Here is a 13,081-nt window from a genome sequence, read left to right as displayed (position 1 = left end):
CGGCGAAATCGCTTAGCGACGCTGTTTTTGCAATCGCAAAAGCGATCGCTTTGCGATGTTTCCTATGGAGAAAATTTGCTTTGCAATGATTGCGGGGAAGCGATCATTGCAAAGCTCCCATTTTTGGCCAGCTGATCGGTGGTTCCAAAATGGCCGCCGGGAAAAAATGGCCGCCCACTGTTTTGCCTCGCTTTAGAGGCACCGAAAATGGCCGCCACAAAGGAGGATTTTTGGATAAGGTTAGTTTTTAAGCCCATAGGAACGCATTAAACGTGTTTTGATGCATTTGTATGGGCTTTTTAAAATCACTTAGCGATGTTATTGCTTAGCAGCGATTTTTGCTGCACGGATTAACATCGCTAAGCGAGGCACCACTGTATATGTATATGTTGGTGTTAGAAGAGGTTACTGTATGAGCTTATCTCCAACTTCTAATACAGTGCCTACCAATCATCAGTACCCCAGGTGTTTTTGCGCTGCTATTCCCAGAAACCTTCACCACCACCACCTGTGCTGAACATCAACTGTGTCTGATATAATTCTTAAGAATGTTCAGAATTTCATGATTGCAAACCAAGAAGGATTATGATAAAGGCACCCTTTTTACTTCACTTGAAGCTACATACATAATAGCTTGTTTCATGCCTGATTTCCTTTATTATAATTGACATACAGGTTACTTTTTTCCTTTGAAAGAAGAAATGACAGAGTTGATCTAGGATTTAGATCCCTGACAGTCAGAAAGTAGCAGAGACTGTGACACTATTTGCCAACACCACCTTCCCCCTGCCCCAAATTTTTTAATCTAGACCAATTCAGCTGCCTTGATTTTCAGATTCTCCTTATGTGGGATATAGTTATGGTGATTGTCATGATGAACTCCTGCACTCCCAAGATTTTCATACAGAAGAGAAGTGAGTCAGCTTTGGTGTGGCCTCTGTCCAACTTTCTAAATAGCTACCAACAGTAGAGTAAGAAGTGAAGAAAATATTCAAGAGATACAGTCATTAGAAAGGGGCACAAATTAAAAAATGAATTGCAAAATTTGTGAAATGTCACCAATTAATTGATTTGTATTTATTCAAACTGATGCCCCAACAAATACGAATCAATGTATTTTTACCAATATTGATTTGCTGAATTGTTGGGCTTCAGAAAATAACCTAATAATCATCTAGAGACATCAAAAAGCAGAGAAGTTTCCCCTGACTCTCTTCTACAATCCTTCCAAGTTTGGTGAAGATTGTGTTTTGGATGTATGTGTTATACATCCACAAGAGCTCCCCCCAGCACCTAGAGACATCAAAATTATAGAGAAGCTTCCACTGACTCACCTCTAATATGAGTATCCCACCATGTTTGGTGAAGATTGGGTTTTTCCCAAGCCAGCTGCTAAAGAGCACTTCTAGAGATGACCCACTTTGTGGGTGTATATCTTGGATTTCCAAAACCCAACCTTCATCAAACTTGGAAGGAATTTAGAGAGAGTCAAAGAATGTGTCTCTGTGATTTTGGTGCCTTTGGATGCCTGGGGGAACTTTTCAGGGGGGAATTTTTGTGGGTGTATAACTCAGATGCCCAAACCCCAAACTTTACCATGTTTATAGGACTTGTGGAGGAGAGTCAGGGGAAGCGTCTCTGTGATTTTTGTGTCTCTAGGTGCTTGGAGGGTCATTTTATATGGTTTTAAAGGCAAAAAGGTTTAAAAAATAGTAAATTCATTATTCATGATTCTGTCCACCTTGATGAATCATGAATAAAAAAATAATCATTTTTCCAATTCATGCCCATTTCCAATAGTCATACACAATTAGCTGCCTAGAGATGGGCATGAGCCACTGGGTTTGTGCCACTTCATTTATCAGCCAACCAGATGTTTTGTGCTTCAAAGCATAATCTCCCCAATTAGCACCCACTCAGGCAGTGCTTGGAGGAGGCAGGGCAAGGAAGCCAGACTGCTGTCTCTGAGTGGGCATATGCTGGAGAAGGAATGACTTCGAAGCACCAAACACCTGTTTGGCCAATAAATGAACCAACATGAACCACCAAACTGGTGGTTCATGCCCATCTCTAGCTGCAACATAGGAGTGTCCACCACAATACTTTGGAGCCATTGGTATGCATGGGTATGATCAGCCAGTCAGAATGGAAAAAACTAAAACTGAGCACCTCTTAAAACAGAATATTTTAAAAAAATAAACAGAGAATAATAGCATGTATCCATATCCTTTGGATTTTGCTGTTTTACCTAAACACACACACATACAGAATATTGGTTTTGGAGAGTAAATTTGTCCTTAAGATGGTCCCTGAACAGCAACAATAACAAATAACTTTCCAAATGACTGATGTCTTCAGCATGGCTCCAGGCTAAGATACACCTGGGAGATGCATCCATCAAATGCATAGTCTGCACCCTCACTTTCACAGGAAAAACTGTAAGGTTGTGTGTGTGTGTGTGTGTTTATGTGTACGTACTATTTATTTATTTATTATTTTTAAGGTTAAAGGAAGCTTGTGTAGCTCAAGGCTAAAACTCTCATAGATTCACAGCATGTGGCCCTTGCATAGCTCACATTTAATAAAACTTTGCTGCTGCCATTGCCTGCTATGGTAGTGATGGTGCTCTCCAACCTCTCTGTGATGCATTCCCAGAGGAAGGATGATTAATCATCTTCCCTTTGAATGGCTCTAGAATAATGCTGCAAGATATTCCTGGACATCTCAGACAGTGAATGTTTTGTAAAGACAGGAAGCCTTGAAAAGAGGTGGGGAACATGTAGCTTTCCTGATGTTATTGAACTACAACTCTCACCGTCCCTCACTATTGGCTTTGCTGACCGGGGCTGATTGTATTTGCAAGGTAACAACATCTGGAATGCCATATATTATCCGTATATATTATCCCATATTATGGCATATATACATGCCATATATTATCCGTATATATTATCCACCCCTGGTTAAAAGAAAGGAATAGAAAGCTATTTCCCCCCATAACTCCATTGAATGGCTAATACTCAAGTTAATAACAATATTCAGTGAAGTGCATAATGGTTATATGTATTATCATTAAATTGGTTAATCTTAAATTAGCATTCTTCTGGTACTGTGAATGTGATCTGGAATAGAATATGGATTGTCTATTGCATGCACAGAGATTAGACATCTCTTGCACCCTGCTTTTGTAACCAATTCCAGGAGTAGCAGCCATTTTTCATTCTAAAATAGTGTGGCACTGTTAAGCTGAAACTTATTACAGAATGAGCTTTCATTACCACATAGTTCATGTTCTCAGATGCAAAGAATGCAGGCTTGGAGTGTTGAGTATAAATATAAAACATTAATTTTGGGGGTTGAGGTATCACCTGTGAAGTAAGAGTGGATTGAAATGCAAGATTATTAGCAGTGGTGGTTATATTAACATAAATGTTGTAGCACTAATTAAAGCCCATTTTGTCATTTAAAAATATGCTATGATAACATACAAGGCAAAAGGACAAAATTGACTTTCCCACCCCCACTTCTGTTGCCATCCTGCACATGGAGGGACCACAGTCTGAAGCAGAGAACCCACTGATGTGACATGCTGTTAAGTGACTGAACAGGGCTACAGTTTGGTTAGAATCTGTTATTCAATATAAATATTTGGTGATGAACTAGAATATCCCAGTAAACCAGTTTCTTACCCTAATCCCTTGTTGAATGTCATGTTGTAAATAGAGATGGGCATGAGCTGTCGAACCAGTGGTTTGTGCCAGTTTGTTTTTCAACCAAACAATTGTTCAGTGCTTCCCGGCAGCCCCTCAGAGGCAGTGGCCCCAGCTTCCCTGCCCTGCCTCCTTCAGATGCTGCCTCTGAGTGGATATGCACCAGAGGAGGTGGGGCTAGGAAGTACCAAACACCTGTTTGGCCAAAGATTTGGTGGTTTGTGCCCATCTCTAGTTGTAAGAGATCTCTAGTTGTATAAGGCAGTGGTCCCCAACCTTGGGCCTCCAGATGTTCTTGGACTTCAACTCCCAGAAATCCTGGCCAGCAGAGGTGGTGGTGAAGGCTTCTGGGAGTTGTAGTCCAAGAACATCTGGAGGCCCAAGGTTGGGGACCACTGGTATAAGGGATGTGGTGGTGCTGCGGGTTAAACCGCAGAAACCTCTGTGCTGCAGGGTCAGAAGACCAGCAGTCGTAAGACTGAATCCACACAACGGAGTGAACTCCCATCACTTGTCCTGCCAACCTAGCAATTGTAAAAATCCAAGTAGATAAATAGGTACCACCTTGGTGGGAAGGCAGTGGTGTTCCGTGTCTAGTTGCCCTGGCCACATGACCACGGAAACTGTCTACAGACAAACACTGGCTCTACGGCTTAGAGACAGAGATGAGCACCATGCCCTAGAGTCAGACACGACTAGATTAAATGTCAAGGGGAACCTTTACCTTTACCTAGTTGTAAACCAGTAAAACACCCACTTTTCAATGAAGTGACCTTGCTGGTCTATTGCAGATGAAACATCAGGGACTACTTTTCTGAATATTTGCCATTTTGTGTTTCATAAGAATTTAAAAGGATCATAGGGTTTAACAGGAAAAAAGCTTTAAAAGTAAAGGGCAATTACAAACTACAACTTGGAAGTGCTACTACCAGTGATCTCACAATACTTCTAAATCTGCCAAAAACAATTGACTGCAAATCAAGATTATAGAATATGTAAGCAACTTTTTGACAGCTAAATGTTGACCACTTTTCACTGAAATAGTGCCACCTTTTGGAAATGTATTAATATTTGAACCCTGGGATTTTATACTTAAGAATTTTATACCTAAGTACAAAAAATGAAGGTATCATTTCCCTAAATCTGAGAGATAGTCCCAGCAAAGATGTTATGTAAACAAATGATGGCCAACATAAACTTGAACAGGATTGTAATAAATGGAGATTTAAAAGAGGGAGAAGATGTACAAATTCCTACTTGCAAAAATCTTAAGTTAGCAAAACAAGATAAAGGGAAATGAAAACAATTGGTAAGAGTTATAAATATGCAGTGGTAGGACAGGAAAATGTATATCGAGGAATTCATTCATAACAAGACGGCTTTGCATTACAGTGCACATGCTGACTTTCAACAGTGCCAATATCATACAGCAGAGCAGCAATGGCACCAGAAAATCAACAATAGGATTTCCTTCATAGACTTTAATTACTTTGGTTGGGTGAGAAGTTTATTCAAATATTTTTGTGTGTGTGTTCTTAACATGCTTAGAGGGTAATGCATACTTGATATGTTTTTTCTGATAACAATTTTGATATTTTCCCATGCTTTTTAAGTAAGACAGTAATGCTTTTTAACCTTTTAATAATTTTATTACCTAGAGGAGCTTCAGTTTATATATATAGACAAGCTGGATAGACAAGCTAATGTTGTCTGGAATTACTGCAACAATTAAATGCTTATATTTTGATACTCAGATGAACACTAATATGATTGTCTGTGATTATTTGATTTCATTCTGGGTTTATTCCTTAATCGGAATAAATGCCAGTTGTGATGAACAACAGGCTTCTAATCTTTGCCCAGGGGGTCTATGTATCTCTGCAGGACTCCTGGGGAAATCTATCTGGGTTCTGACACTTCGAAGACATACTAACATTGACTAAACACAAAACTATTGTGGTAACAAGGCAGTACAGTATATACTGTTGTTATTGTGGCAACCAGAAAATATCTCTATTAAAAAAGTAAATTGTTTCAACTATGACATCACAAATGGAAACACCAATGAGAGAAGACTTCAGTTTCCCAGGATACACATTGTGGAACAAAGCAATTTCAAGATTTGAGTGATAGGGAGCTGGATTCAGATACACTTATAAATTTGAATCTGTAACCAAAGGTGTGGATAGGGACAATGACTTCTTAGTGCTTTCCATTATTTATTTATTTTATTTATTTATGTAACTTATATGCCGCCCACACTACCCAAAGGTCTCTGGGTGGCTTAGAACATTTAAAATACAGTACAATAAAAAGACAAAACAATTAAAATGCAATTAGAACATATACTCTAAAAATTGCCATCAGGACCCACAGCTGATATTATTTCAGTTAAAAGCCTTCTGGAACAGGAAGGTTTTGACCTGGCACCGAAATGTCATCAGTGTCGGTGCCAGACTAATCTGAGTCAGGAGGGCATTCTATAGTCTGGGGGCAGCTGCCGAAAAGGCTCTTTCTCTACAATCCATCCCTCTTACCTCCTTGAGGGATGGCTCTTTCAAAAGTGCCCCTGGCTAGATCTTAACTGCTGGGTAGGCTCATATGAAAGGAGGCGGTCCTTAAGGTATCCAGGGCCCAAGCCGTTTAGGGCTTTATATGTCAAAACAAGCACTTTGAATTGGGCCCGGGCAGCAACTGGTAGCCAATGTACTTTAAACAGAATTGGCTTGATATGTTCCCTGGCGGCCCCACCACTCACAGCCATGCAGCTCGATTCTGGACCAGTTGCAGTCACCGGACTGTCTTCAAAGGCAGCCCCACGTAGAGCGCATTGCAGTAATCTATGTGAGATGTTACCAGTGTGTGTGTAGGGCTGTAGCTGGTATAATTTCCGCAGCTGAAGGAAGGCGCCTCTGACCACCGAGTCCACCTGGGCTTCCAGTGTTAGACTGGGGCCCAGGAGCACTCCCGGGCTGTGGACCCTGTCCCTTAAGGCAGTGGTCCCCAACCTTGGGTCTCCAGATGTTCTTGGACTTCATCTCCCAGAAATCTTGGCCAGCAGAGATGGTGGTGAAGGTTTCTGGGAGTTGTAGTTGAAGAACATCTGGAGGCCCAAGGTTGGGAACCACTGCCTTAGGGGGAGTGTAACCCCATTCATGGGGTCACGAAGGGTCGGACACGACAAAATGACTAAACAACAACAAAAACCCCATTCAGGGTAGGGAAATGGCCCTCTAGCCTGTCTGGCAAAGCACACACTAACAGCACTTCCGTCTTGTCTGGACTGAGTTTCAATTTATTAACCCTCATCCAGTCCATTATCAGGTCCAGACACGAGTTCAGCACATAAACTGCCTCACCTGGATTGGTGGAAAATGAGAGCTAGAGCTGAGTGTCATCAGCATATTGCTGACTCCTTCACCCAAAACCCCTGATGACCTCTCCCAGTGATTTCATGTAGATGTTAAACAGCATGAGGGACAGTATCGAGCCCTGAGGAACCCCGTGACATAAATGCCATAGGACAGAGCAACTGTCCCCCAGCACCACCCTCTGGACACGGTCAGCCAGGAAGGAGCAGAACCACCATAAAGCGGTGCCCCCAACTCCCAACCCAGCCAGCCTATCGAGAAGGACACCATGGTCGATAGTGTTGAAAGCCACCAAGAGGTCCAGGAGTATCAACAGGGTCATACTGCCCCTATCTCTCTCCTAGCAAAAGTCATCATAAAGGGCAACCAAGGTAGTCTCCGTGCCAAAACCCGGCCTGAAACCCGATTAAAATGGATCCAGAAAATCCGTTTCATCCAGCAGCACCTGGAGTTGCCCAGCCACAACCCGCTCCAACACTTTGGCCAAAAAAGGGAGGTTCTATCTATCTATCTATCTATCTATCTATCTATCTATCTATCTATCTATCTATCTATCTATCTATCTATCTATCTATCTATCTATCTATCTATCTATCTATCTATCTATCTATCTATCTATCTATCTATCTATCTATCTATCTATCTATCTATCTATCTATTTATTTACTGAGTTGATATGCCGCCCATTTAGACATAGTCTACTCTGGGCTGCTCACAAAACAAAGAATAAAAACAATTAATATCAAGGAACAGTTAGAACATTTACACAGAACAAAGTAGATAAAGAGAGAGAGAAAAATGTTACATAGTGCCTGGAGGGAAGGCCTGTTTATAGAACAAGGTCTTGAGTTGGTTTTTGAAAATGCCCAGTGAGGGGTCCATATGAATCTCGGGGGGGGGGAAGAGCTTGTTTCAGAGCCTGGGAGCCACTGCTGAGAAGGCCTGGTGTCTTGTTTTTTTCCTTCTGGGCTTCCCTCAGCGTTAGGCTCCTCAACCTCAACTTCTGGCTAGATCAAGTGATATGAGTAGATCTAGGTGGGAATAGGCGTTCCACCAAGTATCGAGGTCCTAAACCATTTAGGGCTTTGTATGTGATCATTAGAACTTTGAAATCAACGCGGAATCGAATGGGCAGCCAGTGCAATGCGGCCAGAGTGGGAGTAACATGCTGATGTTTCCCCATCCCACTAAGAAGTCTGGATGCTGCATTCTGCACCATTTGGAGTTTCCGCATTAATCTCAAAGGTAGTCCCACGTAGAGTGCATTACAGTGGTCTAATCTCGAGACTACGAGCGCATGGACCAAGGTGGTGAGTGCACCACCATCAAGAAAGGGATGCAGGTGGGCAATCCACCAAAGATGGAAATAGGCGGTGTGGACCACTGATGCCACCTGAGTTTCCATGGTGAGTGTTGGATCCAGATGTACCCCCAAGCTGTGAACCTCATTCTTAGCAGTGAGAGTCACCCCCCCCCGAAAGAGAGGGAGTTTCCCAAACCACTAACAGTGGGTCCACCCACCCTCAGGACCTCTGTCTTGTCCGGATTCAGCCTCAGCCCGTTTTCCTGCATCCACTGCAGTACAGATCCCAGACAGCGCTGAAGGGACAGAACAGCATCCTCTATAGTTGGAAAAAAGGAGATGCAAAGCTGAGTATCATCAGCATACTGATGGGATGATGCTCAACAACCACTGATGACCCCATGCTGCGGCCTCATATAGATGTTAAACAGCATTGGGGAGAGGGTCGAACCCTGCGGAACTCCACAATTGAGGCTCTATGGGGCCGAGTCCACATCCCCAAGCTGAACTCTCTGAAGATGATCCTCCAAGAAGGATCAGAGCCAGGCCAATGCCAGGGCACCAATTCCCAGCTCGGACAGACTCCCCAGGAGGATACCATGGTCGACGATATCAAAGGCAGCTAAGATATCAAGGAGGACCAACAGAGACATTTTCCCTCTGTCAGCCTCCCTCAATAAGTAATCTAACAGGGCAACCAATGCTGTTTCTGTACCATGGCGCTGCCTGAAGCCTGACTGGAATGGCTCCAGGGCATTTGTTTCATCCAAATGCACCTGAAGGTTCACCACTGGTCAGTAGTTAAACACCAGCCTTGGGTCCAGGTTAGGCTTTTCAAGGAGTGAACAACTTACTGCCTCTTTCAAGGTGATAGGGACCACTCCCTCTCTCAAAGAGGCTTTCATGGGCTCCTGGACCCAGGTGCGAACCCCCACTCGGAGATCTTCCAATTAGCCAAGATGGGCAAGGGTCGAGTGGAGTGGTGGTAGAATGGACGGATCCAAGCACCCTGTCCACATCCTCAGGTCTCAACAATTGAAACTCATCCATTAATATTTGACCTAAGCATGGCACACTGGACACATCCTCTGATTCTACAGTAATGGTGGAGTCCAACCCACTGCGAATCTGAGCTATTTTCCCCTCAAAATGAATGGCAAACTCATCATAGTGAGCTGATGAGCAGTCTGGGACCTCAACCAGATTTCCCAATTGAAGAGGATCCCAGACCACCCGAAACAGCTCTGTTGGATGACATTCTGAGGAAGCAATACGGCTGGAGAAATATTGCTGTTTCACTAGCCGTATTGCCACGAAATAGGCCCGATAATGGGCTCTAAGTTGTGTTCGATCGGACTCCCAGTGGGATTTCCTCCACCTGCGCTCCAGCCGTCTCCCCTCTCGCTTCATCACCCACAGGACAGAAGTATACCAAGGAGCTGTCTGGGCTCTGCGTGCAGGGAGAGGGCGCTTAGGCACAATTGTGTCAACTGCCCGGGTTATCTCCCTGTTCCATAGGGTGACCTGAGCTTCGACAGGAGCACCAACCATATCAAATACTAGATAATCCCCCAGAGCATTCAGGAAACCATCTGGACCCATTAGTCTCCAAGAGTGGATCATCTTAATAGATCCCCCATCCCTGCAGAGGGGAGAAGAAGCTAATAGACTAAAGTTGACCAGGAAGTGGTCTGACCATGACAATGAGGTCACAACCAGCCCCTCCACATCCAAGCCAACATCTTCCAGTCCCGTTGAGAAAACCAGGTCCAAGTTATGGCCCTTCTCATGTGTCGGGCCAATGACATATTGAGACAGCCCCATGGTTGTCATGGCGGCCATGAAGTCCTGAGCCGCCCCAGTCAAGGCAGCCTCAGCATGAATGTGGAGGTCCCCAAGCACCAATAGCCTGGGAATCCTCAACACCAGGTCCAAGATTACCTCCATCAGCTCAGGCAGAGAGACTGTTGGTATGCAGCAAGGTGGGCGGTACACCAACAGAATCCCTAATCTGTCTCGCAAGCCCAACACACAATACATGCCCTCAAGACCTCCTCTCAAAGGGATAGGAAGCCTGGTCAAGGAGACAGAACTCCTATACACTAAAGCAACTCCCCTTCCCTGACCCTCCGAGTGACATTGGTGCTGGACTGAGTACCCAGATGGACACAGCTGGGAGAGGGGAACACCACCCTCCTCTCCCACCCATGGCTCAGTAATGCATGCCAGGTCAGCACCCTCATCCAGAATTACATCATGGATGAGAACATCCAGAATTACATCACAATTACACAGTGAGCTGTGGCCAGCAGATAGTCTTTGGCTCCTCCTGAGTGCAGGAACGCTGGTCTGGTAGGGTCCCAAGAGCAGCTCTGGCTTAAAAGCTCTCTCTCCCCCTGGACCAGGTGGCTGATGTTGAGAGGGGGTGAGGCAGGCAGGAGCAGCAGGTCCCAGTCCTGCAGAAACAGAGGGAGACTGAGCCAGCTCCCTTGGAAAGGAGTTGGCAGCAGGCAGGAGCCCAACCACAGTCCCACTGTCTCCCACACAGTGAGCTGTGGCCGGCAGATAGTCTTCGGCTCCTTCTGAGTGCAGGAACGCTGACCCCAGCAATTAAAGGTCTCATTAGAGACCTTTAATTAGAGGCTGTGTGGTTAGCTATCAGAAAATGCACTGAAAAGACCTGGACTGAATTATCTATGTCATCCCTTCCAATCCTATGGTTCTAAGGAGAATATTTTTTCAAAATTATCTGGTGTTGTCACAATGAAGGACCATATTTCTTTTCATCAAATTTCCATTAGCCCCAGTTATTTCAGGGAAATGCCCTGCCCTTTTCTTATATAAGAATTTAAGAAACATTTTTTGGTCTAACCTGGAGTCTATAAAGTTTAAGATACCCAACCAACACTTTGCAGCGACATTGGCTCATTTCCATACTAAGTAATGCCTTAATTCTGACTTCCATATGACCTGATCTTCATTGCATCCATCAAGTTGTCTTTGTAGACTTGCATTGACTTTGCTTTGCCTTTGCTCACATCAGAAGTCTTCCTTCGACATAACTAAGACATCTCAGTGATGTCCTGAGGGATGTACATCGACATCAGGATGTCAACTGCTGCCATATTGCCTGGTATATAATGACAACACACTCTATCGGAATAAATGACTTCATTGTTCTAACAGTTGCTACAAACCATTTACATTAAACACTATAGAAATGAAACTCTAGGAGCAAAGGCATTTTACTTAAATGCTGAAGAAGTCTTTAATAAGAATAATAACGGGTGCTTCCCGAAGCATCTTATTCTTGTAAAGTATGCCCTTAAACTCATTTCCTGTTAGCAACAATGAACTGATTTTTTTTTTTTTTTTTGTATCTTGGAAATTATAGCCATCACTAATCAGGCTAAGAAACAGTTTATTGTACATATGGATTCACAGATTGTGGAGTGTCATTATGCCAATGCAGTGAAATACTGAGGGCTAAATCCAACATTATTTATCTCTTGAGCAGACACATTGAAATGACTTGGACTTCAGTTAGTTGTTACTCCAGTTGAGGAAGCAGTCAATGTCTTCATGAAAGTTCATGCTTTAATAAATTTGTTAGTCTTAAATGTGCCATGTGATAATTTGATATTTTACTGCCACAGATACACATGGCTATCCTGTAGAAATTATTCCATTCAATTCACTGGCTTTCTCATTAGGCAACTGTTTTAGGTTGCAGCAGGAGTGGTAAAGTTTCTGTTCCCTATTTCTCAAGGTATAAGCCACCACTGCTTTCCTCAATTTTCTACCCATGGCTGTTTTCCAAATGCTGGGCTGTGGGGATCTCTTACAGACCATTGGAGACTGCTGGTGAAAATCAATTCTTCTAAGAGTTGAGCAGAAATGCTTCATTCTGAGGCATCTTCACAGCCTGGTATTTGTAAACCAGCTGGCTCTGCAGATACTACTGTGTTCCTTGTGGCTGCTGTCCACAGAGCCTTTCTATGTCTGTCTCACAGAAGTGAGGCAAAAGTGCAGCTGTGTCTGGAGTACATGGCATACTGGGCAGGTAGGTAGCTAACATTGATAATGGCAACTGTAGACTTTTGCCAGTTCACTTACCAAGCACTTTCAGGTGTCAGCAGATTCAGGGTCTACTATATAAAGATAAAGGTTCCCCTTGACATTTTTAGTCCAGTCGTGTCCGACTCTAGGGGGCGGTGCTCATCCCGCTTTTCAAGCCATAGAGCCAGGGCTTGTCCGAAGACATATTTCCAGTGTCACATGGCCAGCGTGACTAGGGAACACCATTTTACCTTCCCACTGAGATGGTACCTATTTATCTACTCGCATTTACATGCTTTCGAACTTGTAGGTTGGCAAGGAGCTGGGACAAAGCGACCGGAGCTCTTACGACTGCTGGTCTTCTGACCCTGCAGCACAGAGGGTGCTGCAGTTGGGAGACATAGCATTTTTAGAAAGTTAGGCATGTTACTGTGGATGATCTCTGTATAATTGTAAAAAGTGAAATCAAAGGAAATTGAATGCAGAAAGTACAGGTAGTAACATTTATTTCAACAGTGGTTATTAACAAAACATTGTTGAATGATAACACAAGCATCACCACATTGGTGTGCTGATTAACACATGTAGTGTGATTAGGAAAAAATAAGCAGTGGCGCCTTTGTCTTTGTTCACATCAT

This window comes from Pogona vitticeps, chromosome 4 (assembly GCF_051106095.1).
Source record: "Pogona vitticeps strain Pit_001003342236 chromosome 4, PviZW2.1, whole genome shotgun sequence".
Lineage (NCBI taxonomy): Eukaryota > Metazoa > Chordata > Lepidosauria > Squamata > Agamidae > Pogona > Pogona vitticeps.
The sequence above is the reverse complement of the archived record's forward strand: the minus strand, read 5'-3'. Positions refer to the sequence as shown.